This window comes from Sus scrofa, chromosome 16 (assembly GCF_000003025.6).
Source record: "Sus scrofa isolate TJ Tabasco breed Duroc chromosome 16, Sscrofa11.1, whole genome shotgun sequence".
Lineage (NCBI taxonomy): Eukaryota > Metazoa > Chordata > Mammalia > Artiodactyla > Suidae > Sus > Sus scrofa.
In genome coordinates, this window is record NC_010458.4 from 25,633,701 (window position 1) to 25,661,044 (window position 27,344).

General features: G+C 38.6%; 1 long non-coding RNA gene across 1 annotated transcript in view; it reads right to left on the reverse strand.

Annotated features, from left to right (window-relative positions):
* The window catches only part of LOC106506475, a 107,252-nt gene extending 83,929 nt beyond the window's left edge, over nucleotides 1-23,323 (reverse strand). Inside the window, exons 1-2 of the long non-coding RNA XR_002339541.1 lie at nucleotides 22,702-23,323; nucleotides 17,628-17,708 (exon numbers count right to left, since the gene is read on the reverse strand). This is a non-coding gene — a long non-coding RNA (uncharacterized LOC106506475). The remainder of the gene's footprint in view (nucleotides 1-17,627; nucleotides 17,709-22,701) is intronic.

The window sequence follows — 27,344 nt, forward strand, 5'->3', positions numbered from 1 at the left end:
AAATTGTTGCCAAAAGCTTCTAAGTGAGGTTTATAACTCAGTACCTCAGGTATATGAGAGAACACAGAGACTAACATGAGCCAGTATTGGAAACTTACCACCATTTACACAATTTTGCCTATGGGAAATTAAATTGTTATGCACTGAAGAACCTAAATGCTATTAGGAAAGTATGTTCAGATGTCCAACTTGACCTACCAAGCATGTAGGCTCTTACAGCCCTTACTACTCTATGGGAGCAGAGAATTCCATTTCCTTAATATCTCACATGCTGGTAGACACAGGACAAATCTTCAAGACAATGGTGATAGCTTTCATATCCTGAGGAACCTACTGGAGCCTTCGCCACCACTCCTCATACCTGCCACTTAGTTGAGTATATACGTGTGTTTCATAAGTATGCTAATTTTCTCTCCTCATCTTGGAATGAAGCCCTTAATATAAATGAATTTTCTGGAGTTCCCATTGTGGCGCCGCAGCAACAAATCCTACTGGGAACCATCAGGTTGCAGGTTCGATCCCTGGTCTTGTTCAGTGGAATCTGGCATTGCTGTGAGCTGTGGTGTATGTAAGTCACAGACACAGCTCGGTCTGGTGTTGTTGTGGCTCTGGTGTAGGGCAGCAGCTGTAGCTCTGATTAGACCCCTAGCCTGGGAACCTCTATATGCCTCAGGTGTGGCCCTAAAAAGCACACACACACACAAAAAAAATGAATTTTCTAAATAATATTTACCTTTTTGAAAACAGAAATGTTTTGTCTTAACCATTTTTATAGAAATATAACTGAACATTATCTTCTTCCTTACCTTACTGAACAGAGTAAATGTATTGAAATAATTTTTTTTTTTTTGTCTTTTTAGGGCTGCACCCACAGCATATGGAGTTTTCCAGGCTAGGGATCCAATTGGAGCTGTAGCCGCTGGCCACAACAAAGCCACAGCAGCTTGGGATCCAAGCCACGTCTGCAACCTACACCATGGCTCACGGCAATGCCAGATCCTTAACTCACTGAGAGAGGCCAGGGATCGAACCCGTGTCCTCATGGATGCTAGTCAGGTTCATTAACTGCCGAGCCATGACAGGAACTCCTGAAATAATTTCTGGACCACTCAGAACCATTATTGTGAGCCAGCAGGAGAGCTATGTAGCATCATATAGTTACCTAAAAGAGTTTTCAAGCTATTTAAACTTTTCCTCCCATATACATTCGATTATCTCAGATATAAACATTTGGCATGAATACTGAAAGGAAGTAAAATAGGTAATGACCATCTATCTTGTGCCTGAACCTTTCTATACTTATGACTGAGTGTCTATACATTGCTTTGCATGAAGGCCTGAGGGTAACTCCTCCTTTGACCTCCAATACCGTGCTTAATTTCAGTGACATATTTTTCCTACTGCTGACAGTCTTTTTGTTTTATGAATCATTAACCCAAGACAGCCAGAAGCCTGAAATAAAGTGAATGTGTAGGAGGGACCCTCTTGGGTAACAGTTGCTTCACATTAATTATGCCAGTAATTCTGGTCTTTCGGTGGAAAAACTTCAATAGTCGATGACCTACAAGTATTAGAGCTAATACTCCCACCCCTACCCTAATCATAGAGCAGGAAAACCTAAGTAGCCTATGTACTGGACTGAATATCTTTTTGGACTTACAGATCCACGGGCTTAGAACATTTTCTAAAAATTGCTTGGCCCCCAAAATGCATAGTTAGATCCTTGAATGTACTATGACCCCCATATAATAAAGGCTCAAAATTCCCTGTCTATAACCTTATACAAAAGACCTTGGAGCCTTTCCAAAATACCCATCACATCCAAAATAAGACCTGCACTAGATTTAGGCCAAAGTAAGCACCATATCTAACATGTTATCAGCAGCTATAACCATAAGGTTTATTTGCCCTATTTGATAATTTTCTGATTGTTGAACCTGTGATAAGTATTTTAATGCATGTATTTTCTTCCTACTTGAAGTTCCTGTTCTTTCTCAAAGAAAAGTGAAAACTAAAGCTATTTCTGCACTTACATTGCTGTTACAGAGTCTTCATATATGCAAATAAACCCTCATTTGTACATTTTGTTGGTGGTTTCTCTCACTCATACTCTCTCTTTCTCTCTTAATTATTGGAAATTTGAAAATGAATCAGCAACAATGACTGCTGCACTTAAGGAAATGTATGATCTGGTTTATAATTTATGTATTAGCTTCTGAAGGAAATTTAGTACTTAGCTCCCAATTTATGATGCAAGTATGAGTAGCCACATCTCTTAATTTACATCTGATTCAACTTGCTCACTTTATCCAAATCTAATGTCTAGATTTAGTTCTCATTCTACATTCATTTCACCAGCAGTTTAATCCCTAAATGTGGAGCTGCAGTAAAATATTTGTGTTTACCCAAAATGCCTTCTTTCTAGTTTTGAAATAAACCATAGCCAGTGTCTTTGATATTCTTGAAACATATAACTGCTCCACCTGATGGTAAATAGCATTAGACAAAGGAATTATTTTTCAGGGAACTATGATGGAGAGAAGGAAAGGGAGAAGAGGGCAGTCACACCAGAGAAGCATTTTTTAATCTGGCAAATTAATAATCAACTAAATGTTGTCAAACTTTTCTAAAGATCATTTTATTCATTTCTTATCACCATATCAAAGCTGAACTTCACTGTCTGCCTTTCCAGATTTGGCATTTCCTTCCCATTTAATCATATCTTCCACTTTCCCCCAACACAAAGTATCTGCCTCCTTGGGTTCCACACAAGCTCTTTACTCCCACCTCTTGAACTGTATGATTTGACCATCTAGAAGGTGTGTGCATGATTGTAAAGAGTAAAAAGAACACTAGAGTAGGAGCTGATAAGCCTGGGTTTTATTCCTTTCTTGCTAATAAGCTGGGTGACCTTAGCTATGTTACTTAACCCCTCTAAACATATAGGACAAATGTTAGCCTGGAATGGTCTGATTATATCACTTCTTAGATCATTCTCAATACCTAATTTACCAACCAAAGTATCCTTTTAATTCTATAGTTCTTATCATCATTTGATGTAGTATATATATTTTTTTAACTTATTTTCTCTTACACACCTCTATCAGAAGGAAAGCTCTGTATGGACAAAGTTTTTTCCCATTTTGCCCACTGCTGTATTCCCAGCATTTAGAGAAGATGCATCATAGCCACTAAGTAAGTGTTTTGTTGAATGAGTTATGCATCAAAGAATCACACATATTATTCTTCCTTAAATACACTCTGTAAATCAAATTTCCTCCATTAGATTCTGCTGACTAAGCCAAACCCAAATCTTCCTTCCATGCACTTCTAACTTCTAACACAATTACTATTAGGGTTATACTGTTTGGCAATTAAGAATTCTTTGAATATTTCAGACATATCAGCACCAACCTTTTTTTTTCTTTATATGGCCACCACACCTGTGGCACATGGAAGTTCCCAGGCTATGGGGTTAAATCGAAGCTGCAGCTGCCGACCTATGCCATAGCCACAGCAATACTGGATTCAAGCCACCTCTGTGACCTATACCACAGCTTGCAGCAATGTCAGCTCCTTAATCCACTGAGCAAGGCCAGGGATCAAACCCATATCCTGAAGGAGACTATGTCGAGTCCTTAACCTGCTGATCCACAATGGGAACTCCAAATCAGCACCAACTTTTTTTGTAGAGTGTATACATTTCTTAAGGCCAAGAACTATGTCTAGTCTATCATATATTTGCTAGGTATTTAATTGACTGAATTGATGGAAAATGTAAGCCCTGTGTTAGGAAACCAACTCAGGTTTTACTTATCTGCACCTCTATCTTCAAACCTCTACACCCATTCTCTAGACAAGGTTCATGAGGGTGATAAAACCACCCAAGATATGTCTCTGAAAGCAGCAAAAGAGAAGTGCAATCAATATTTCCTTCACCAATCACTGTCCATGAAAGCATGTAATAGTATCTGCTGGTAATGGAGAAACCATAGGGGGCAGAGAGAATTTGGGAGTAAGAATCAGAATAAAAATAACTGGAAGGATCTTTCAAATAGGAGAAAGAGGAAGTAGAGGCCTTGAATTTAAATTCTACAGATAGAATAGAATTGGAATTTATAGAGATAGAATAGATTTTAGAGTTTAAAAAAAAGCATCTTAGACATTGTCTCCTCGCTTACCTTTCATTTGTCCGAAATATTGTGGATTAGAGACGTGAAGTGACTTGCCTAAGTGCACACAGATTATTAGTGAAAGTGCAATGAAACATTGCTCATCAGAATCTAATCTGGTAGATGGAATTTTCTCATTACAAGTTTACAAGAAATGCATTTGATTTGTAGCTATGATCAAAATTCTCTCTAAAATATACCTACAATGACATACAATATACTGGGACATTCTTACTTCTAAATATAGCCTGGTGAAAGTGATTGAATATGCCTTTGATATTTTAGTGACTTATTCCTGAGCATCAACTATAATTATAGCATATTAAAGATCTGGGAGTTCCCATTGTAGCTTAGCGGGTTACAAACCCAACTAGTATCCATGAGGATTCATGTTCAATCCCTGGCCTCCCTCAGTGGGTTAAGGATCCAGTGTTGCTATGAGCTGTGGTGTAGGCTGGCAGCTACAGCTCCGATTTGACCCTTAGCCTGGGAACTTCCATATGCTGCAGGTGTGACCATAAAAGAAAAAAGAAAAAAAAATTAAAGATCTGAAAATTATAAGAGCAAGAACTGAATTTGCTAGGCTCTGACAATAGATTTTGGCATAATGGTTTTTATAATAAATTGTCTTCTTTGGATTTGCTTCTTTCTCCTAAAAGTTAAATGCTAGAAAAAACCCACTGAAATAGATGTATTAATTAGTTCATTTCCAGTTCATTAATTCATTTTATAATCACAGAACAGAATTTCTAAAGTATAAATTAACTATATCATTGCAGAAACTCTGATCATACTTTTATGAAGAGGTGTTGGTGAGTTAGTGAAATACATCCAAATTGACTATGCTTTTATTTCCATTGCAAAACCATACACAGAACATTTGATTTGGGAGGGAATTTAAAGAGCACCTTGCCCTATCCCCTCACTTACCCACGAGGGACCTAAATCCAAAGAGGTTGAGTGAGAAGTTCAAAGCCGTACAGCCAGTTAGTATCATAAAATCCCAGGGGTTACTTCAGGACTGTAACTAAAGGTATCTCAGTCACTAGAAGAGGCAACTTCCTGCAGGCTATCAGAATCTTTCAGTTGCTGCAGGTCAAGGCCCACACATACAGCTTCCTTGTGACTCTATAGCCCTATTTGTAAGACTGTACTTTTGGGTTTGTTTGTTTGTTTGTTTGTTTTTAGGGCCACAACCGGTGGATATGGGCATATGGAGGTTCCCAGGCTAGGGGTCGAATCTGAGCTGTAGCCTCCGGCCTAAACCACAGCCACAGCAACGCCAGATCCCAGCTGCGTCTGCAACCTACACCACAGCTCACAGCAACACCACATCCTTAACCCACTGGGCAAGGCCAGAGATAGAACCTGCCTCCTCATGGATGCTAGTCAGATTCATTTCCGCTGAGACACAATGGGAACTCCTGAGAATGTACTTCTTAATTGCTGGGCAGTGTCTCTTTGACCCTAGAGAAATCACCACGTGGTGCTCCTGATGTCCTTCAAGTAAGTGTTCCATCCTTTCTGTTAAGTGACCCACAGCATGGAAGCCATGCCTGAGAAAAGCTCATTCTGTGCCCTAATCAACTTTCCAATGTGATTCCTTTCTAGGGTACTATGATCAATCCTGTCTGAATTTCACTTTAATTTGCTCATTTTTTGAGATTCATAACTCACAGCACTCACTGCAAAAGACTGAGGGGACTACAGTTTCTGAAGGATACCGATGTTGCTACGCTAGTAAACTCTCATGGGAGGCATACATTTTAATATTCCAGGTTAAAATTTACCTTGTGGAATGTACTGATCAGTAAAATAATTTTGTTTTGCTTGTTTGTTTAATTAACATCACAAGCGCAGGAGACAAATTAGTTGGGTTAGGGGTCAGAAGAGCTTCTATATCTATTTCAGAGAACTAATAGAGATACTCCAAAAGCAAACACCTTATAGCATTTAGAATGCACTAGATACTCCTTCAAGAGTTTTACACTGTTGACTCATTTACTCTTCAGAAAAACCCTAATAGTTAGGTGTTAATATTACCCCATCGCATAAATGAGAAACTCAGCACAAACACAGTAGGCAACTTGCCCATTGTTGCACAGCTGGTAAGTGGCAAGGCCAGGATAATGAATCCAGCAGTTCATATTTTATCCACTACTCTACCTAACACAGGTCATTTGAGAAGAGAAATTAAACAACTTTTTGACCTCCATTTTCTAACATTTTGGGTTAAAGTATTTGGGGATCTGAGACAATTACTTGGACAATTGACCCAATGGCTAAAGATTCAACAATGCAACCATCTGACAATTTTTTAAATCATAATTCAGTTTACACTTGCAGAGTTTTACAAAATGGAGTCAAATGTATGAGAAAATTTCTATACTACTTGACCTTGATAAATAAAATATGTCACTAGCTACCTACTATGTGCCAGATCTTGGAGCAATGACCATGAATTAGTCATGGCCCACCTCAACATGCTGTCTTATTGATGAAGATAATATTTGAAAATAGAAAAAATGCAACATCACAGCCAAAGCATGGCACATATCAAATTAGGAGACTGACAGCAAATGTAAAAAAAAAATCCTTCTAGGAGTTCCCATTGTGGCTCAGTGGATTAAGGATTCGGCATTTCTGTGAGCTGTGGTATAGGGCACAAATATGGCGCAGATCCTGCATTGTTGCGGTTGTGGCATAGGCCACAGGATTTGACCCCTAGGATGGGAACTTCTAAAAAAGACGCATAGAAGCAGCTCTGAAAAAAAAAATCCTTCTAGAAATAATATGAGTTTTCAGCATTCTAAACACTAAAAAAAATACAAAAACCTCTTGGAATAATTCAGTTAGAAAATTATGAAAAGTTTCGCATTTTCTATTATAACTGTGGTGCTATTACCTTTCAAATCTTAGTATAATCAAATAAACATTCTGCTAATTATACACTCTAATTAAAATACTTTGATTAGGATTTAAAAGGATTTTGATTCCAAAGGCCTTTACAAATTCATGGAAATGCTGAGAAGGTCACCGTACTTCCCATGGGAAGTAGATAGATAAATATATCCAGTTTTGTTTAAATTTCAAAGAACAGAGTAACACTAGCTAACACTTGGGGCACATTTCGTTGATTATTCAATGTATCTCAGGAATCTATTTGACCCATCACTGTTAATTTCCTTCAATTTAACAAACATTTAAATTTATTAAATAGCTTCTGATCCTTAAAAAGAATAATAATAAATAAATAAAAGGATTTTTGAATTGGATAGCAGGTGAATATTTTCTTTGTTACTGAATAGCATCTTCTCTAAAGCTTCAATATGTTTAATGATTATAGTTTCCATGTCCGCTTTTCTTTAAAAAATAATAAAGTAACATAAGTCCCTTGACTGTAATAGTAACAAGTTTTCAAAATAAAACCAAAACATCAGAAATACCAGCATTCTCTTTTTTTTTTTTTTTTTTTTTTTTTTTTTGGCCACACTCGTGGCTTATAGAAGTTCCTGGGACAGGGATCCAATCCAAGCCTCAGCAGCAACCTACACCACAGCTGCAGCAATACCTGATCCTTACCCACTGTGCTGGGCTAGGGATCAAACCCACACCTCTGCAGCAATCCAAGCCACTTCAGTCAGATCCTTAACCCATTGTGCCACAGCAGGAACTCCAACACCAGCATTCTCAACAATTTCCTTCCCCCGTTAATGTACAATTTCTTGATATCCTCATGCATTAAATGTGTAGACTAACTTTGTTTACATCTCAAGTCGATTTTCAGTTTAAATTGTTTTATTTTGTACAATGGATTATTGATTTTCTGTTGTTCTTCAGTAAAGTATAATTAGCGCAGTTAGTAGTCATTTTCATTCCCAAATCATTGTCACTGAAATCTGTAAAAATAGCAAAAATCTCTAGGAGAATTCATCCGTTGTTATGGACTGAAGGGAAATACCCAGTCTGTGATATTTTGTTATGGCAGCCCTAGAAAATTCATACACCTATGGAGAGGCTTACTTTCCTCTCCCACAAAGCCAACCTCTTAAAGTCAGTGTTTCAAGAATTCTGATTTGAACGTGTTACCTCATCTTCTACTTTCCTCTCCATGTCATTTTTTTCCTCCTCTTTTCTACTCAATCAAGCCTAATTTTAAAATATAAGTTATAGCCCTGGTATGAGGGTCATTTCTGAAACACATGCAAAAATTCTGACAACTTTATTTTCAGCAAGGACAATATACAAGGTGAGAGTGTCTATCTAAAATTAAAAACATTTGAGGAGTTCCCGTCGTGGCTCAGTGGTTAACGAATCCGACTAGGAACCATGAGGTTGTGGGTTTGATCCCTAGCTTGCTCAGTGGGTTGAAGATCTGGCGTTGCCATGAGCTGTGGTGTAGGTCGCAGATGTGGCTCAGATCCCAAGTTGCTGTGGCTATGGAGTAGGCCAGCAGCTACAGCTCTGATTAGACCCCTAGCCTGGGAACCTCCATATGCCAGGGGTGCGGCCCTAGAAAAAAACAAAATAAATAAATAAATAAATAAACAAACAAATAAGTAAAATTAAAAACATTTGAGAGCCACTAGTTTTATTCACGCTCATTTTATTACTAATGTAATTTGCATCAACTATTTTTAAAAATTCAAACAACATGAGTATATACAGTGTTAAAAATGGAAGCTACCCCTACACTCTAATCATTCACTAAATCTTTCTCCAAATAAATATTCACTGTCAACAATTTGGAATGTAAAACCCTTGCTTTAAATGGAGGACTCTCCTTTAAAACACTTTGTCAGACTCTATAGGACGCCTCCTTCTGTGAGCACTGCCCTAGCAATGCCTCACCCCTGGGAGAAAAGATACCTTTTTCGTTTCAATGGCTAGAGACCCAGTTGTGGCCTCACAAACTGGACATCTGCCAGCAAGACCAGAATGTCAGCCTTTGCAGACAGCCTTCCATAAAGTCCTAATAAAAGAAGCCTAGAATTGCTTAAACATTGATGAGTAACTGTTCAGATTTATTTGTTCCTGACATTATATGCCAACCCTTGCAGTTGAAAATTAAACGATAATATACTTCCCCTTCTGTTCCACAAAGCAATAACCTGTTTCCCTGGTGGATAATCAGAGGCCAAAGGGTGTGTAATTTATCACAAAAGAGAAACGGGAGGATTGCCAAAAGTAACAAAGGGGCAATGATACACTTGCTTCTACTATATGGCACCGGTTTAATTAAGGTAAAGCTAATAAACTTTCCCAGCAATGCTAGGTAAAGTCCAGTCTTCTCCTTAAAGCCAAGGTGGCCAGCCAGATCACAGAAAACAGGGAGTAAGAGATATCATATTAATCACCTTTTTTATGGTCAAGAGCTATATTCCTGGGGATCAAAAGACTAGTGTATTAATATCTAGTTGGTTTCACTAAAGCTCTGTGATAATATTTTACAAATTAGGGAAATTAATGTAGGCCCTATTCCCAGGAAATAAAAGATAGCTTCAGGCCAAAGATGCAAAGTCATTAAGAAAATTAAGTTCTGGAGTTCCCGTTGTGGCGCAGTGGTTAACGAATCCAACTAGGAACCATGAGGTTGTGGGTTCGGTCCCTGCCCTTGCTCAGTGGGTTAACGATCCGGCGTTGCCGTGAGCTGTGGTGTAGGTTGCAGACGCGGCTTGGATCCCGCGTTGCTGTGGCTCTGGCGTAGGCCGGAGGCTAAAGCTCTGTTCCACCCCTAGCATGGGAACCTCCATATGCCGAGGGAGCGGCCCAAGAAATAGCAAAAAAAAAAAAAAAAAAATTAAGTTCTGGAGTTCCCGCTGTGGCTCAGTGGTTAACAAACCCAACTAGTATCCCTGAGGACATGGGTTCAATCCCTGGCCTTGCTCGTGGGTTAAGGATCCGGTGTTGCCATGAGCTATGGAGTAAGTCACAGACGCAGCTCTGATCCTGTGTTGCTGTGGCTCTGGCGTAAGCCAGCAGCTGCAGTTCCAATTAAACCCCTAGCCTAGGAACCTCCATGTGCCACGGGTGCAGCCCTAAAAAATGACAAAAGACCAAAAAAAAAAAAGAAAGAAAAGGAAAATTAAGGAAATAGAAGGTAACATTAATAAGTAGATGGGAGTTATTACAAATTTTGTAACTGCTAGAGTTCAAACTTTACACATGGAAAGGGTGACTGTAGCTACACACACAAAATGAAACAAGAGACTTCAAAGTCAATGCTTAGATAATTAATGTGAAAATGTGTAATGAGATATATATATATAATAAATTAGACATATATATATATATATATATATATATGATGAATTACATGCCTCATGTGGGGTAATGAGGACAAATCCTTAAGGACTATAGCAATAACAGCTAATATTTATTAAGTTCTCACTACGTACCAGGCATTATTAACTATTTAACCCCCAGCATAACCTTGTTAGGTGTTTTATTATTCCCATTTTACTGATGAGGAAGTCAAGGTCCAAAAAGGGTAAATGATTAGCCCCAAGTCACACAATTAACAAACGTTGGTTCAGTTGGTGAGTTGGCCATCTGACCCCAAATTTCAATGTATCAGCAGGTCTTGGAAACCCCCAACTGAAAAACATCTTGACCCAGACGTGTTCAATTAATCTTCGACGAAGGAGGCAAGAATATAAAATGGGAAAAAGACAGTCTCTTTAGCAGGTGGTGCTGGCAAAACTGGATGGCTGCATGTAAATCAATGAAACGGGAACACACCCTCACACCAAGTACAAAAATAAACTCAAAATGGCTTAGAGACTTAAACATAAGGCAAAATACCATAAAACTTCCAGAAGAGAACACAGGCAAAACATTCTCTGACATCAACCGTACAAAAGTTTTCTTAGGTCAGTCTCCAAGGTAATAGAAATGAAAACAAAATAAACAAATGGGACCTAATCAATTACAAGCTTCTGCACAGCAAAGGAAACCATGAGCAAAATGAAGAGACAACTTATAGAATGGGAGAAAATAGCTGCAAACAATGTAACCAACAAGGACTTCATCTCCAAAATATACAAATAACTCATACAACTCAATAAATAAATAAATAAATAAATAAAACAACCAAATCAAAAAAAGGGCAGAAGACCTAAATGGACATGTCTCCAAAGAAGACATATGGATGGCCAGTAGGCACACGAAAAAATGCACAGCATCACCAATTACTAGAGAAATGCAAATCAAAACTACAATGAGATGCTACTTCACACTGGTCAGAAGGGCCACCACTAATAAGTCTACAAATAACAAATGCTGGAGAGTGTGTGGAGAAGAGGGAACCTTTCTACACTGTTGGTGGGAATGTAAATTGGTACAAACATTATGGAGAACATTGTGGAGATTCCTCAGGAAACTAATTATAGAACTACCATATGACCCAGAAATCCCACTCCTGGGCATATATCTGAACAAAACTAGAGTTCAAAAAGATACATGCACCCCATGTTCATTGCAGCACTATTCACAATAGTCAAGACATGGAAATAATCTAAATGTCCATCAACATCAATATAGATTAAAAAGATATGGTACAGAAGAGTCCCAAAGTGGCTCAGCAGTAGTGAACCCAACTAGTATCCATGAGGATGCAGGTTCCATTTCTGGCCTTGTTTGGTGGGTTAAAGGATTCAGTGTTGCTTTGAGCAGTGGTGTAGGTCAAGGATGCAGTTCAGATCCTGCATTGTTGTGGCTGTGGTGTAGGCCGGCAGCTGCAGCTCCAGTTTGACCCCTAGCCTGAGAAACTGCATATGCCACAGGTGTAGGCCTATAAAGAAAAGAAAAAAAAAATCTGGTACATATACACAATAGAAAACTACTCAGCCATGGAAAAAGAATGAAATAATGCCATCTGCAGCAACATGGATGCAACTAGAGATTATCATACTAAGTGAAGTAAGTCAGAAAAAGACAGACAAATACCATATGATATCACTTATAGGTGGCATCTAAAATATGGCACAAATGAACATATCTACAAAACAGAAACAGACTCACAGACATAGAGGACAGACTTGTGGTTGCCAAGGAGGAAAGGGGAGGGAGTGGGATAGACTAGGAGTTTGGGGTTAATCATACAAACTATTACCTTTAGAATGGATAAGCAATGAGGTCCTATGGTATAGGACAGGAACCATACCCAGTCTCTTGGGACGGACCATGATGATGGAAGATAATATAAAAAAGGGAATGCATAATATATACATGTATGTCTGGGTCCCTTTGCAGTACAGCAGAAATCAGCACAACTTTATAAATTAGCTACACTTTAATTCTTAAAATTTTAAGTAAAAAAAAGGAAAAATATCTTGAAGGTATTCTATTTCAGTCTTGCACCAACAACTTGAACAGGAAGTCCCCAGGCCTCCCACTACCTCTTCAGAAAGAGGAAACTCACTGAGAAAACCCTTATAGAAGCAGTTCTCTTAGAAGTTTCTTCCTTTTAGGTTGAGTTGCATTTATTTCCCTTGTAACTTTCACTTATGCATTCAGTGTCTGGTCGGCATCCTAGCCCTAGCAACAGAGCTAATCTTCTTATTTACACGGCAGCTTTTGGACATTTGTGGAAGACTCTCACTTAACCCCTTGAGACGTCTCTTTAATATACACTGAAAGTGATTTCTCTCTGAAAACAAACCAGATCACATCACTCCCTATTTGAAATATCTACTGTGCCTGGGAAATAATGTCCGAATTCCTTTGCAAGGTATACGTATACTATGGCTCAAACAGAACAGGAGTCTCTCTCTTATATTGAATCTAAAATGGATGTTCCTATTCCTGAATATCATCAAAGCCATTTATGATAAACCCACAGCAAATATAATCCTCAATGGGGAAAAACTGAAAGCCTTCTCACTCAAATCTGGAACAAGACAGGGATGCCCACTCTCACCACTGCTCTTCAACATCGTTTTGGAAGTCTTAGCCACAGCAATTAGACAAACAAAAGAAATCAAAGGCATCCATATAGGAAGAGAAGAGATCAAACTGTCACTGTATGCAGATGACATGATTCTATACCTAGAAAACCCTAAGGATTCAACCCCAAAACTCCTTGAACTGATTAATAAATTCAGCAAAGTGGCAGGATATAAGATTAACATTCAGAAGTCAGTTGCATTTCTGTATACCAGCAATGAAACATTAGAAAAGGAATACAAAAATACGATACCTTTTAAAATTGTACCACACAAAATCAAATACCTCGGAATACACCTGACCAAAGAGGTAAAGGACCTATATGCCGAGAACTATAAAACCTTAATCAAAGAAATCAAAGAAGATGTAAAGAAATGGAAAGATATTCCATGTTCCTGGATTGGAAAAATCAATATTGTGAAAATGGCCATCCTACCCAAAGCAATCTACAGATTCAATGCAATCCCTATCAAATTACCCATGACATTTTTCACAGAACTAGAACAAACAATCCAAACATTTATATGGAACAACAAAAGACCCAGAATCGCCAAAGCAATCCTGAGAAACAAAAACCAAGCAGGAGGCATAACTCTCCCAGACTTCAAGAAATACTACAAAGCCACAGTCATCAAAACAGTGTGGTACTGGTATCAAAACAGACAGACAGACCAATGGAACAGAATAGAGAATCCGGAAATAAACCCTGACACCTATGGTCAATTAATCTTTGACAAGGGAGGCAAGAACATAAAATGGGAAAAGGAAAGTCTATTCAGCAAGCATTGCTGGGAAACCTGGACAGCTGCATGCAAAGCAATGAAACTAGAACACACCCTCACACCATGCACCAAAATAAACTCCAAATGGCTGAAAGACTTAAATATACGACAGGACACCATCAAACTCCTAGAAGAAAACATAGGCAAAACACTCTCTGACATCAACATCATGAATATTTTCTCAGGTCAATCTCCCAAAGCAATAGAAATTAGAGCAAAAATAAACCCATGGGACCTCATCAAACTGAAAAGCTTTTGCACAGCAAAGGAAACCCAAAAGAAAACAAAAAGACAACTTACAGAATGGGAGAAAATAGTTTCAAATGATGCAACCGACAAGGGCTTAATCTCTAGAATATATAAGCAACTTATACAACTCAACAGCAAAAAAACCAATCAATCAATGGAAAAATGGGCAAAAGACCTGAATAGACATTTCTCCAAAGAAGATACACAGATGGCCAGCAAACACATGAAAAAATGCTCAACATCGCTGATTATAAGAGAAATGCAAATCAAAACTACCATGAGATACCACCTCACACCAGTCAGAATGGCCATCATTAATAAATCCACAAATAACAAGTGCTGGAGGGGCTGTGGAGAAAAGGGAACCCTCCTGCACTGCTGGTGGGAATGTCAACTGGTACAGCCACTATGGAGAACAGTTTGGAGATACCTTAGAAATCTATACATAGAACTTCCATATGACCCTGCAATCCCACTCTTGGGCATCTATCCGGACAAAGCTCTACTTAAAGGAGACACATGCACCCGCATGTTCATTGCAGCACTATTCACAATAGCCAGGACATGGAAACAACCCAAATGTCCATCGACAGATGATTGGATTCGGAAGAGGTGGTATATATACACAATGGAATACTACTCAGCCATAAAAAAGGATGACATCATGCCATTTGCAGCAACATGGATGGAACTAGAGAATCTCATACTGAGTGAAATGAGCCAGAAAGACAAAGACAAATACCATATGATATCACTTATAACTGGAATCTAATATCCAGCACAAATGAACATCTCCTCAGAAAAGAAAATCATGGACTTGGAGAAGAGACTTGTGGTTGCCTGATGGGAGGGGGAGGGAGTGGGAGGGATCGGGAGCTTGGGCTTATCAGACACAACCTAGAATAGATTTACAAGGAGATCCCGCTGAATAGCATTGAGAACTATGTCTAGATACTCATGTTGCAACAGAAGAAATGGTGGGGGAAAAACTGTAATTGTAATGTATACATGTAAGGATAACCTGACCCCCTTGCTGTACAGTGGGAAAATAAAAAAAAAAAAAAAAGCAACAACAACAAAAAAAATAAAATAAAATGGATGTTCCTTATCCCTGGGCACTTAACCTCCAAAAGGTAATTCAGGAATCCAGTCTTTGTCCAGCTCAACAAGCGGCTCCTAAAGTTGCCATGCAGACCTACAGTGAGATGGATATTAGCCTGTAGGAGATTTAGACCAAGAATGAGGCAGATCACTTCCACCCACATGGGAAGTGGGGGGACTCTACCACTCAGCTTCATTTAAATGTAAAGGAAATGTCTGTGCTCAGAAAGAAGAGGGAACAGGCTGGTGAGCAGCCAGCCACCCTCTGGTGACCTTACCGTCTCTTTGTTGCCTCATGCACCACCACCTTCCCTTAAGCAAGTATATTCAAATCAAACCCAACTTCCTATTATTCTGAAGCATGTCAGGTTGTCCCTCTGCCTTTGCTTTATGCATACTCTTTGCTTCATCTAAGTTCCTTTCTTTGTTTGGTAAAATCCTATTCATACTTCAAGTCCCAGTTCAAATATCACGCCCACTCTTCTCCATCTCTCATTTCCCTGACTACTAGTATTGTTTTCTGACTCCACTGTGTTCCCACAAAACTTGAAATATTTATGCCTTATAAATTTTACATATCTATACACATATACATAAAAATCCCCCTGTGTTATACTCTTGTGTTCATGTTCTTTTCATTTGTTATTTTTAAAACTCTCAATTTCCCTTTTTTCATCCTACAGGCCTTCAAAATCTCTTACCTGGACCAGCGCAAAAGCCTCCATACTGATCTCCCTTTCTGACCATCTCGCCACTCTCCACAAAGCTCTACATTTATCTAAAATGCAAATCATACTGTGGTACCCACTCCTGCAGAAAACCTTCCAACACCCCTGGCCTAGAGCAGCTAATCTTAAGATTTAGGGATGTCTGAGTTCCCTCCTCCAGATAGTTTCATGCTGCAAGTCTAAAGTAGGGTCCAGGATACTGCAGTTTCAATAAGTACCCAGGTGATTTGGATGTGAGAGGTTGGTAGACCATATTCTGAGAAATAATGAGTTACAGGATAAAACCCAAAAGTCTTGCTATGTCACGTGTACCATTAATACCAAATTATGTGTATATCCCTGTAGCTATGTTACATTTTTTGTCCATTGTACTTCTGCACATGTTTTTCCCCTGTATTCAGATTGCCCCTCTCTGTGTGGTCTTCCTAATGGATTTCTATTCATTCTTGAGAATGCTGCTTAAACCTCATAGGTCTTGGAGGCCTCCCAGTCCCTTCTTGCCCACGGCAGAATTAATCTCTTCCACCATTTACTTTCTATGCCTTGTAAGTACTTACATTTCTACATATACCACATTGGCAGAGATACCACCAGCTTGGATTGAAAGAGACAGTAATGTATCTCCTATAATAAATTTCTGTGAGTTATTACCTAATATTTTACTGTTTAATAATCATTGTGTTTTTTCTAAAATGACTCTCCAAAAACACATGAACTCTAGTGTTCCTCGATGTCTAGAGAAAGGAAACAGAGGAATACTGAACCTTTCTTTTGACTAAAAATGTAAATTACCAAGTCTTTCATAAAACGATTCAATTACATAGCTGCAGCCCTAAAGAGATGAACTTAGATTAAATAGAGTACTGTTTGGGACGGAATCCGTTGTTTGTTTGTTTGTTTCCATTTTATGGCTACTTGTATAGTCACATAAAATTTTAAGTTATACTGTTTTACCTGGCTACCACAATTATACGGATAATAGGCCCGTAAGATTGCCAAGGTAAATAAGCTAAGGGTGATCCTTTGAAAAGCTAGACCTATTCTACCAGGTCAGTGTCAAGGATGTTGTAATCAAGGGGTGTGTTTTGAGCTAGATGTTTCCTGTTCTGGTTATATAAACTGCACCACCCCTATGTTAAATACCCTGTGTCTAGGTCTATACAAGGAAAAGTTAGAAAGGAGGAAACATACTTGACTGCATATTTTAAAAACTGAGGTCATGCAATGCAGAAGGATTTTCTTAGAAGGTAACTGCTTCAGAATACCTTTCTTCAATTAGGCCCATTTATCCTCTAGAGCAACATTCCTCACTGTGTGGTCCAGGGGCCATTTGCACGCATTAGCATCACCCTAGGTGTTCATGAAAACACAGGTGCTGATACAGTGAGCCTTAGCTTAAAGAAGCACTGTGGGAAACCCAATTTATATATACTAGAATTTAAGTATCTATAGGATACATTTTCATGGCTTGATAAAACCTCTAAACATGTGCAAAGTTATCTGATTTGATAGCCAAACGGCATCAGAACTTTTCAAAAGAAAGACTTTTGGTCAGGAATGTAAATCCAGTTTTACTTTGAGAAGAGTGATAGTGTTAAACGTATACAAATGTTTCAAAATCTTCCATCCTTCATAATTTGAAAACTTACTGTTGGGCGTCAAAACTAAATTGGTCAAAGCAACGTCAATTTTCTTTCTTCAGAGATTTCATATACATATTGGTCTTCAAACTGAAAGTGAGCACAAGGACAGTTAATGTTCTGCCTTCATCTGCAGATAATGTTCTGTTTTTTTGACCTAGGTGTTAGTTACAAAGCTGTGTTCTCTTTGTAAAAATCCTTCAAGCTAAACATTTATGACACAACTTAGAATAGATTTACAAGGAGATCCTGCTGAATAGCATTGAGAACTATGTCTAGATACTCATGTTGCAACAGAAGAAAGGGTGGGGGAAAAACCGTAATTGTAATGTATACAGGTAAGGATAACCTGACCCCCTTGCTGTACAGTGGGAAAATTAAAAAAAAAAAAAAAAACATTTATGACAGGTGAACATTTCTGTATACAGAGTATCTTTCAAAAATTGTAATTGGTCGTTTTAAAAATTCAACCTAATTAGGAATTATATTAAAATACTTAAACATGATATCCTTGCCTTTCAAATTAACAACACTTAGTATTGATGGCTATTTAATGGAAATGAGCATTCTTGGGAGTTCCCACTGTGGCTCAGCGGGTTAAGAATCCAACTAGTATCCATGAGGATGCGGGTCCAATCCCTGGCCTTGCTCAGTAGGTTAAGGATCTGGCATTGCTGTGAGCTGTGGCGCAGGTCTCAGACATGGCTCAGATCCTGCGTTGCTGTGGCTATGGAGTAGGCAGGCAGCTGCAGCTCTAATTCAACCCCTTGCCTTGGAACTTCCATATGCTGCAGGTGCAGTCACAAAAAGAAAAAGAAAAAGAAAAAGAAAAAGAAAAAGAAGAAGAAGAAATGATCATTATCATATACATTGCTTTTTGGAAATATAAACTGATATAAACCCTTTGAAAAGTATTTTGACAATCAATATTTGTCCAAAGCTTTTTAAAACGGTCATACACATAGATTAGTAATTTCCTTTCTAGAATCTATCCCAAGGAATTAATCATCAATATGGGAAAAGCTCTACTCCCAATGTCCAAAATATAAATCCAACTAAATAATCATAATAGGGGAAATATTACTTAAATCATAAGATAACTATATGGTGATAAGTATATACTGGTGACAAAAACAAAAAGAAAAGCAAGTAAATAATTGAGACAAAATTCTCAATGCAACTGGGGAAAGGTAAAAGGGGTGCTTAACAACTTAATATTATATTTAAGTTTGGTGCATATACAGTCCAATTATCATTATTTAAACTATACATATATTTTATATACTAATATATACAAATGTTATAATATAGAAGTTTTTATAAAATCCATAACAAATCATGTTTACCAAAAGTTTATCAACATGAAACATGCTCAAGTACAATGGTGAGTTTAAAAAAAGAGAGAGAGAGAGAGAGAGAGGAGTTCCCGCCGTGGTGCAGTGGAAAAGGATACGACTAGGAACCATGAGGTTCACATTTGATCCCTGGCCTCACTCAGTGGATTAAAGATTTGGCGCTGCCATGAACTGTGGTATAGGTCTCAGAGGCGGCTCGGATCCTGCGTTGCTGTGGCTGTGGCGTAGGCCAGAAGCTGTAGCTCAATTTGACCCCTAGCCTGGGAACCTCCGTATGCCATGAGTGTGGCCCTAAAAAGACAAAAAGACAAAAAAAAAAAAAAAAAGAGAGAGACAGAGATGTAAAATTAATCATACATTATGGCGTATAGAGTATGTAAAGGAAGGCTGGAATCATCACTACAAAGACAGATAAATCATCTAGAAAGAAAAGAAAGGAAGAATGTGCTTAAACTGATATTCTTTTCATGTGATATAATTATACACCTAGAACTTTCAAGACAATCACCTGACAACGTTATTGACCCAAACTGAGATATACTTGCCCAATACCCAGCAAAGCCAATCTACTGATACAAGGTTGCGGTGAAGGAAACTACAGCATTTATTTCAGGGTGTAAGCAAGGGAGTAGCAGGCAAGCCTCAGATCCACTCCAACTTGGTCTTTGAGCTAGGAGTCTTTTAAAGGGGATGAACAAAGAGGCTGGCATTAAACATCATTTCTGACATTTCTTAATCATAGCTTCAGGAGTCAGGATGTCTATGGTTTATGATGGTCTACGGCTTGGGAATATATTGGCTCAACTTGCCCTGGAGAAACAACCTACTTTGTACATTAATGATGATATCTATAATAGCAATTTTAGTCATCTGACTGGTTGATTAGTGTTCAGTTAGCACAGGAATGATGTCAGAGGAGATAAGACTGTCCTAGACACCAGCTGTAACAATAACAAATAATTTTCGAGGGCTATGTACTAAGCACTGTTACTAAATGCTTTTTAATACATCAATTCATTTAATCCTGAGGGAGGATAGTATTATCATCCTGATTTTAAATATTAAAAAAATGGTAAGGAATAGATACGTTAAGTAACTGCGTAAAGTTACCCAGCTAGTAAGTGACAGAGCCTGACAAAGTTTGTGCGCATAACCAATACATTTTATTCCCCTAACAATAATCAGTAAGATGTAATAGCGGTGGATACAATCTATTACACTTAGAATGGATAAGCAATGAGGTCCCACTGTACAGCACAGGGAACTATATCCAAACTCTCGGGACAGAACAAGATAGAAGACAGTATGAGAAAAAGAATGTATATATATATGTATGACTGGGTCACTATGCTGTACAGCAGAAACAGCAGAAATTGGCACAAGACTATAAATCAACAGCAAAAACAGTTCTAAGAGGGAAGTTTATAGCGATACAAGCATACCTCAGGAAATAATAAAAATCTCAAATAAACAACATAACCTTACACCTAAAGCAACTAAACAAAGAAGACCAGACAAAATCCAAAGTTGGTAGAAGGAGAAAAATCGTAAAGATCAGAACAGAAATAAAGGAAATAGAGATGAAGTCCTTTACTCATTTTTTTTGGATAGCAAATTCCACAAGCATCTAAATGCACTTCATAGAAAATTTAAGCAAAGAATCAAAGTACAGTTTCTACAGAAATAATTTTCATTCAAGTTACAGGACAGAACAATAAAGTGTAATTATGTGAAATGAGTAATTAAAAAAAAAGAAAATGTAACATGTCACGGAATCTTATTCACAAAACAATAAAGAATTATTAAAACATAAAAATCATGCCACGAGTGCAGCCATTAACAAAAACACAAAATCCAAACAAACAAAACCCTAGCGATAAATCTAACAAAAACAGTCGCATTTTAAAAAAATTTAGGAGTTCCCGTCGTGGCGCAGTGGTTAACGAATCCGACTAGGAACCATGAGGTTGCGGGTTCGGTCCCTGCCCTTGCTCAGTGGGTTAAGGCTCCGGCGTTGCCGTGAGCTGTGGTGTAGGTTGCAGACGCGGCTTGGATCCCGTGTTGCTGTGGCTCTGGTGTAGGCCAGTGGCTACAGCTCCGATTGGACCCCTAGCCTGGGAATCTCCATATGCCGCGGGAGCGGCCCAAAGAAATAGCAAAAAGACAAATAAAATAAAATAAAATAAAATAAATTTAAAAATTTAAAACAAGACCAGATTGGAAGACTCAATATTACATTAAATGGATGTCAATTCTCAAAAATAATAAAAAATCAGGGGAGGAGAGTGGTTGAAAAAAAAAAAGAAGAAAGAATAAGCCTTGTCTTCACATAGTCTAGTCCTCCAGCCAGTCACTTTGAATTCCCTGGAGCTCCAACTGCAAAGTGCTCCACTCACACAAAGGTAGCTCAAATCCCCCAGTCTGGTTCAGCTACTTTGAGAAAAAAGCAAATCTCAAACAATGGCAAGCCCTAGAATGAAGTGTTCTGCTTCACTGCCACCCAGGAACCAAGGCACCAGCATGACAGCCTGGTCAACATTCACTCACTGAGGTGTGGTCAGGGCAACATTTGGCCTCTGTTTTCCTGGTAAAGCTAGCAATGCAGGTTATAATCCCCCAGCCATGCAGAAATCAAAGAGCCTTCCCTGAGTCCTAGCTTGCATGAAAGGGGCTAGCAGATCAGACCACCACAATGGCCCTCTGGTCACACCAACAGGGTTGAGCTGAAGTTCACCATAGATATTCTCCGATCCAGCTCTCCCTACTTACAGATAAAGACACTGAAGTCCAGAATGCCTTTTCCTCCAAGGTCACAAAATTATTTTAAGCCAGAACCAGAGCACTAACTACCTCCTTTCCCCAAGTTTCCTAATGACCAGTCTGAATATGCATGTCCAAAGTGCTGCAACCTATTTATAGATGAAACCAGTATTTCCCGACCTTCAGACATTCACCTACCAGTTTCATGATTTTGTCATGAAATTATCTCTACATTTATTATTATATAATATATATTATATATTATATTTATATATATACATGTATTATCCCTACAATTATTCATTTCCCATTTTCTTTGAATTTACCCCTTTTTTCATATATTAATTTAGCTTCATTCCAAGCAGCAACATCCATTCAGTCATGAAAGGCATATACATTTTTTTCCTAACACAGGAAAATCTACTGAAATTACAATGTTTGTCTCTGAACTATTCCTCAGAAAAGTAAACCATCCTTTGCCATATTTGGAAAGTTCTCCCACACGCGTTTCAAGGAATTCTAATCTGTATCATGTTCATGGATGTTGGGCAGGAAAGAACGCATGATCAAACAAACCTAAAAAATGCTAACTAAAACGAAGTTCAACAGTTCTAAATTTCTTTAATGGTTAGATGACTCAGGGCCTCTCATAAAACCTGCCATGAGACTTTCTAACGAGGAAATATAGTACAATATCTCCAAAATTTGTCTGACCACGAAACCCCTTCTTCTAGACAGAATTGGTATTGAAAACATGTTCTAAGCTCTATTAATTTTTAAAAGGCAACAGTTTTTCTTTTTGAACCCATTAATTGTAACAATAGATACTATATATAATAATTCACCCTCTGCTGCTATTAAAACATTTAGAATATTCTTATGGTTGGGAAAAGAATGGGTAGAAAATCATATTTCCTCTTGCCATTTTCAAAAGATCCCCAAGATCCTCCTAGAGAAAGGCAGCTCACCTTGTCATTCAGATCTCCTACATTATCGACAGTAGTTGATGACACACAGGTCTTTTATGAAGTTTTGTTTTTATTGCCTTGGGGACTTCTAGGCGGAACTTCAAGAGTGATAGGCCCATAACATCACTTTGGTCTGTGGGTGTGACTGTGAAAAAATGTGTAACTGATTTACCACCCAGGTATTTTCTCTCTCTCTCCTGGTCCTTCCTTTCTCTTTTTCCCACCCTCTCTTCTTTCAAACGCTTTGATATAAAAAACTGAAAAGGATGTCTCACCTTTATGCATTTATAATTGTCATCATGGGAAAAACACTCTGTAATTACTAAACTAATGCTCTAAAGCCGAAGTGTGTGACTATTTTTCATTGCATTTTCAAATAAAATTAAGAACTAAGATTCAAGGCAAAGAAAATGCTGTGATACTCTGTTAATGAAATTAATAAGTATTCCATTAGTAAGGTAGAATGCTGATGTGTTAAGGACAAGATGTTCCTTCATCCAACTGGGCACCAATTCACAGACCATCTTGAGTACATTACTCTTTTTTTTTTGCTTTTTAGGGCCGTACTGGCAGCATATGGAGGTTCCCAGGCTAGGGGTCAAATCAGAGCTATAGCTGCCAGCCTACACCACAGCCAGAGCAATGCAGGATCCAAGCCACATCTGCAACCTACACCACAGCTCACCTTAACCCACTGAGTGAGGCCAGGGAATGAACTTGAAACCTCATGGTTACTAGTCAGATTCATTTCTGCTGCACCACAATGGGAACTCCTTGAGTATATTACTCTTAAATACTTATTTTTTCCCCCAACAACCAAAGTTTCAGTATATTATTCCTCTACACCTTACAGAAGTTATCAGGTTATCAAGTGAATTTTTATTCTATAGAATGCTTCCTATGCTCTGACTCAAACATATTTACTAACTAGAAAGTTATATTCTTCTGAGGTGCCTCATCAAATACTGGAAGTAAGGAAAACATTCAGAAAAATGACTCAGTTCTTGTGAGTGTCTGCATTAAATTCTAATGCATTGCAACAGAATCAGTCTGAATAAGCTCAATCCTCTGAAATATATAAGGCAGATACAAACAGACTAAAAGTTGAGTTTTCTCTTTTCTCTGATTCTAGAGTAAATTGTGCACTGCACTCCATTCATAACAAAGAGTGTTTCACTCTTTTGGTAAGGGAGGTAAACCAGTCAACTTGTATAACTAATTTAAAATGTGTCTCCTACCTTATATGAGTGAGGTTTTAAAAAAAAAAAAAAAAAAAAAAAAAAAAAAAAAAAAAAAAAAAAAAAAGTGAGAGTTATTAAAATACACAGGCATCAAGAATAAAAGATGAAATAGAGATAATTAATAAATGTTTGTTCCTTTAGGGGAACATTCCCCAAAGTGCTCTGTTATTTTCTTTTCCTTTTTTTTTTTTTTTTTGCTTTTTAGGACCGTACCCATGGCATATGGAGGTTCCCCAGGCTAGGGGTACAATCAGAGCTGTAGCCTCCAGCCTACACCACAGCCACAGCAACACCAGATCCAAGCCACATCTGCGACCTACACCACAGATCACAGCAACACAGCAACACCAGATCCTTAACCCACTGAGAGAGGCCAGGGATCGAACCTGTAACCTCATGGTTCCTAGTCAGATTCGTTTCCACTGCACCACAATGGGAACTCCGAGCTCTGTTATTTTCACAAACTATTATGACATGGATTTCAAGTGATTCCATTTTCCAAATATTCCTTTTTGTGTATGTTTAAACATATTAAAGTATCTACTGAATAAAGTTAGGTTTTGAGGAGTTCTTGTTGTGGCACAGTGGCTAACAAATCTGACTAGGAACCATGAGGTTGCAGGTTTGATCCCTGGCCTCTCTCAGTGGGTTAAAGATCTGGCACTGCCATGAGCTGTGCTATAGGTTGCAGATGCGGCTCTGATCCCGAGTTGCTGTGGCTTTAGTGTAGGCCGCTGGCTACAACTCCGATTCGACCCCTAGCCTGGGAACCTCCATATGCTGTAGGTGTGACCCTAAAGACAAACAAAAAAAAGTTAGGTTTTAATAATTGCAAATCATCTTTTTCTTTCAATCATTCCTTTAAGGCATTGGGAGATTTAGCTTGTTCATAAGAGTTGAAAACGTAGTGTCACAGTTGGACCCAAAGTTCCTGCCTCTTCAATTTCTGTCCTGCAGCTCCCTGAACTGCAAAGGTGTTTTGCATAAAGGTACGTATGCAATGACAATGCCAGGTCCTTAACCCACTGTGCCACAAGGGAACTCCCATTTCAGACATTCTCAAAGTACCTTTTTATAGGTGAACACCCTTTGCAGGACCCTCTACCCTAGGTGAGATTTTGTTTCTATTACAATTTCATATCATAATCTCTCTCCTTTCATACTCTCTTGGCACAAAGTTTGCAAAAAATCCTGATAAAGATCTTCAGAGCCTTTCCAAAATCACCTTGGCAAAGAGGACCTCGCAGACACACCTTTGAAGTTTGCAAAACCCCCTTGTGTTAGGGTCTCTTGGAATCAACTCTGTACACATCATATGCTAAATCAAGTGTGACAAATGTTTCCATTCCTTGTGCCATCACTAGCAGATTGGTGACAGGCCCTTGAAGGAAGGAATGACACTGTGGATTAGCAATGTTTGCAATGAGAATAGCAAGACAAAAGGGTAGATGACATATTTTCCACCCACCCCCATTTGCATTTGAGTTTATGCCAATCCTTCTTGCCTATGCCCATTCCTACCCTATCCCCCGCAAAAGAGATGTGCCAAGGGACTGCAGATTTTCTGACTGACTTTACATCCTGATAGAGCTGCAGGTACAATAATACCACCTCCCTCGTAGGTTTACCATAAAGATAAGATAAATACAAAAGGTTTAGCACAATCCCTGGCACGTAGTTTATACTCAATCAACGTTTCCATGTTATTGACACCACTTTCTACTTTATTTTTTTATTTTATTTTTTGGGGGGCCACACCTGCAGCATGTGGAGGTACCCAGGCTATGGGTCAAATCAGAGCTGTAGCCACTGGCCTACACCACAGCCACAGCAACTCAGGATCCAAGCCGCATCTGTGACCTACACTGCAGCAACGCCAGATCCTTAACCCACTGAGCGAGGCCAGGGATCGAACTTGTGTCCTCATGGATGCTAGTCAGATCCATTTCCACTGAGCCACGCTGGGAACTCCTCTACTTTGCTAACCTACATCATACATAGATTCACCTTAAGCAGGAAAGTATATTTTGGTTGGGTGTCTGTGAGCAGAATAAGACAGAGAATAAGGAAGCATTTGATTATTTAAATGTCAGAGAAGCTGTTATAGATCCCCTTGGTGGTTGTAGAAGTGGTAAACTACTCCACCTAAAATAGAAAATTAAAATAAGTGGCTATAGGTTCCAATCAGAAATATTGTGAAGAATTTTCTATTTTCTGCTTTTTGTACCTGCACGCAGGGATGGGCGATGTGTGGCTAAAACAAAATACACCATTATTGTTCAGAGAAGTTTTACCTTTCTACTTTATTGAAATGTGGTGCCTTTGTTTTTAAGTGTGTTTAAAGGATAGGGTGAGGTGTTAAGTAATGGACCTCTGACCAGCACTGGGGAAGGAGATGTTATAATTTCAGTGGTCAGTAACATGCCCTCTCTGCCACAACATGTTTGAATACTGGGACCTTGGAAAGCTTACATAACTTCTCTTTGTCTCAATGTCCCTGAATCACAAGGAAAATAATCCACTAAAAGCACTTTGCTCATTCCCTAGCCTCACGGTAAGTGCCTACTAAATGTTAGTTATTGAGGTTGTTGATAGAGTACGAAATGGAAAGAAAGGGGAGAGGAGAAGAAAGAAAGAGAGCAGCTCTGCTTGGCATTGCTCTGTCAATCATTTCAGAGAGGTGGCTATCAAGAGACTCCTAGGCTGGTTGATTGGGCTCAGGGAAGCTATCTGGGGAGCAGGGAGGGAGGAGGCAGTACTGCAGAGCAGAGAGAAGTTGTATAAAAAGGAAAATCCCAAGAGAGCCTTAATTTGAATTATAGGAAAGCTTTTATCATTATTATGGGTGGAAGGGAAGAAAGAAATATTAGCATTTGCTTAAATTTAAAATGCCACTGCAATTAACACATTAGGCCAGGATTGATACTGGCTTTGGAAGAGAAGTGATACCCTGAAGCTCCTTAAAAAAAAACAAAAAAGTGTCCCTACTAACCCCTCAGAGCAATGTATGGGTCACCTGGATGGAACTGAACACTTTCTAATAAATACAGATTTATAAAGCAGCAGGGATTGCGGGCATCTTTAAAAGTGGATGTGCAAATCTGTAAAACAGCAGACCCAGTCCCCCAACCCGCCTGCACAAATCTCATCTCAGAAAAACACAAGAAAAAAGTCAAATGCAAAAACGTATTTTGTCAAAACTAACCCTTTAAAAACAGCAAGGGAAAATCTTTTTAAAATAGAAAGTATTGAATTTTTTAAAAATATATTTTAAAATCTTTCCTTAAGGCCAGCCCATGGCAAGGGCTAAAAGATCAGACCAGAGCTGACTGGTCTGTCTCGTAAGCCAAAAGAGAGAACTTTGTACTTTCTTTGACAATCTAGGACTTATGGACACCTCAT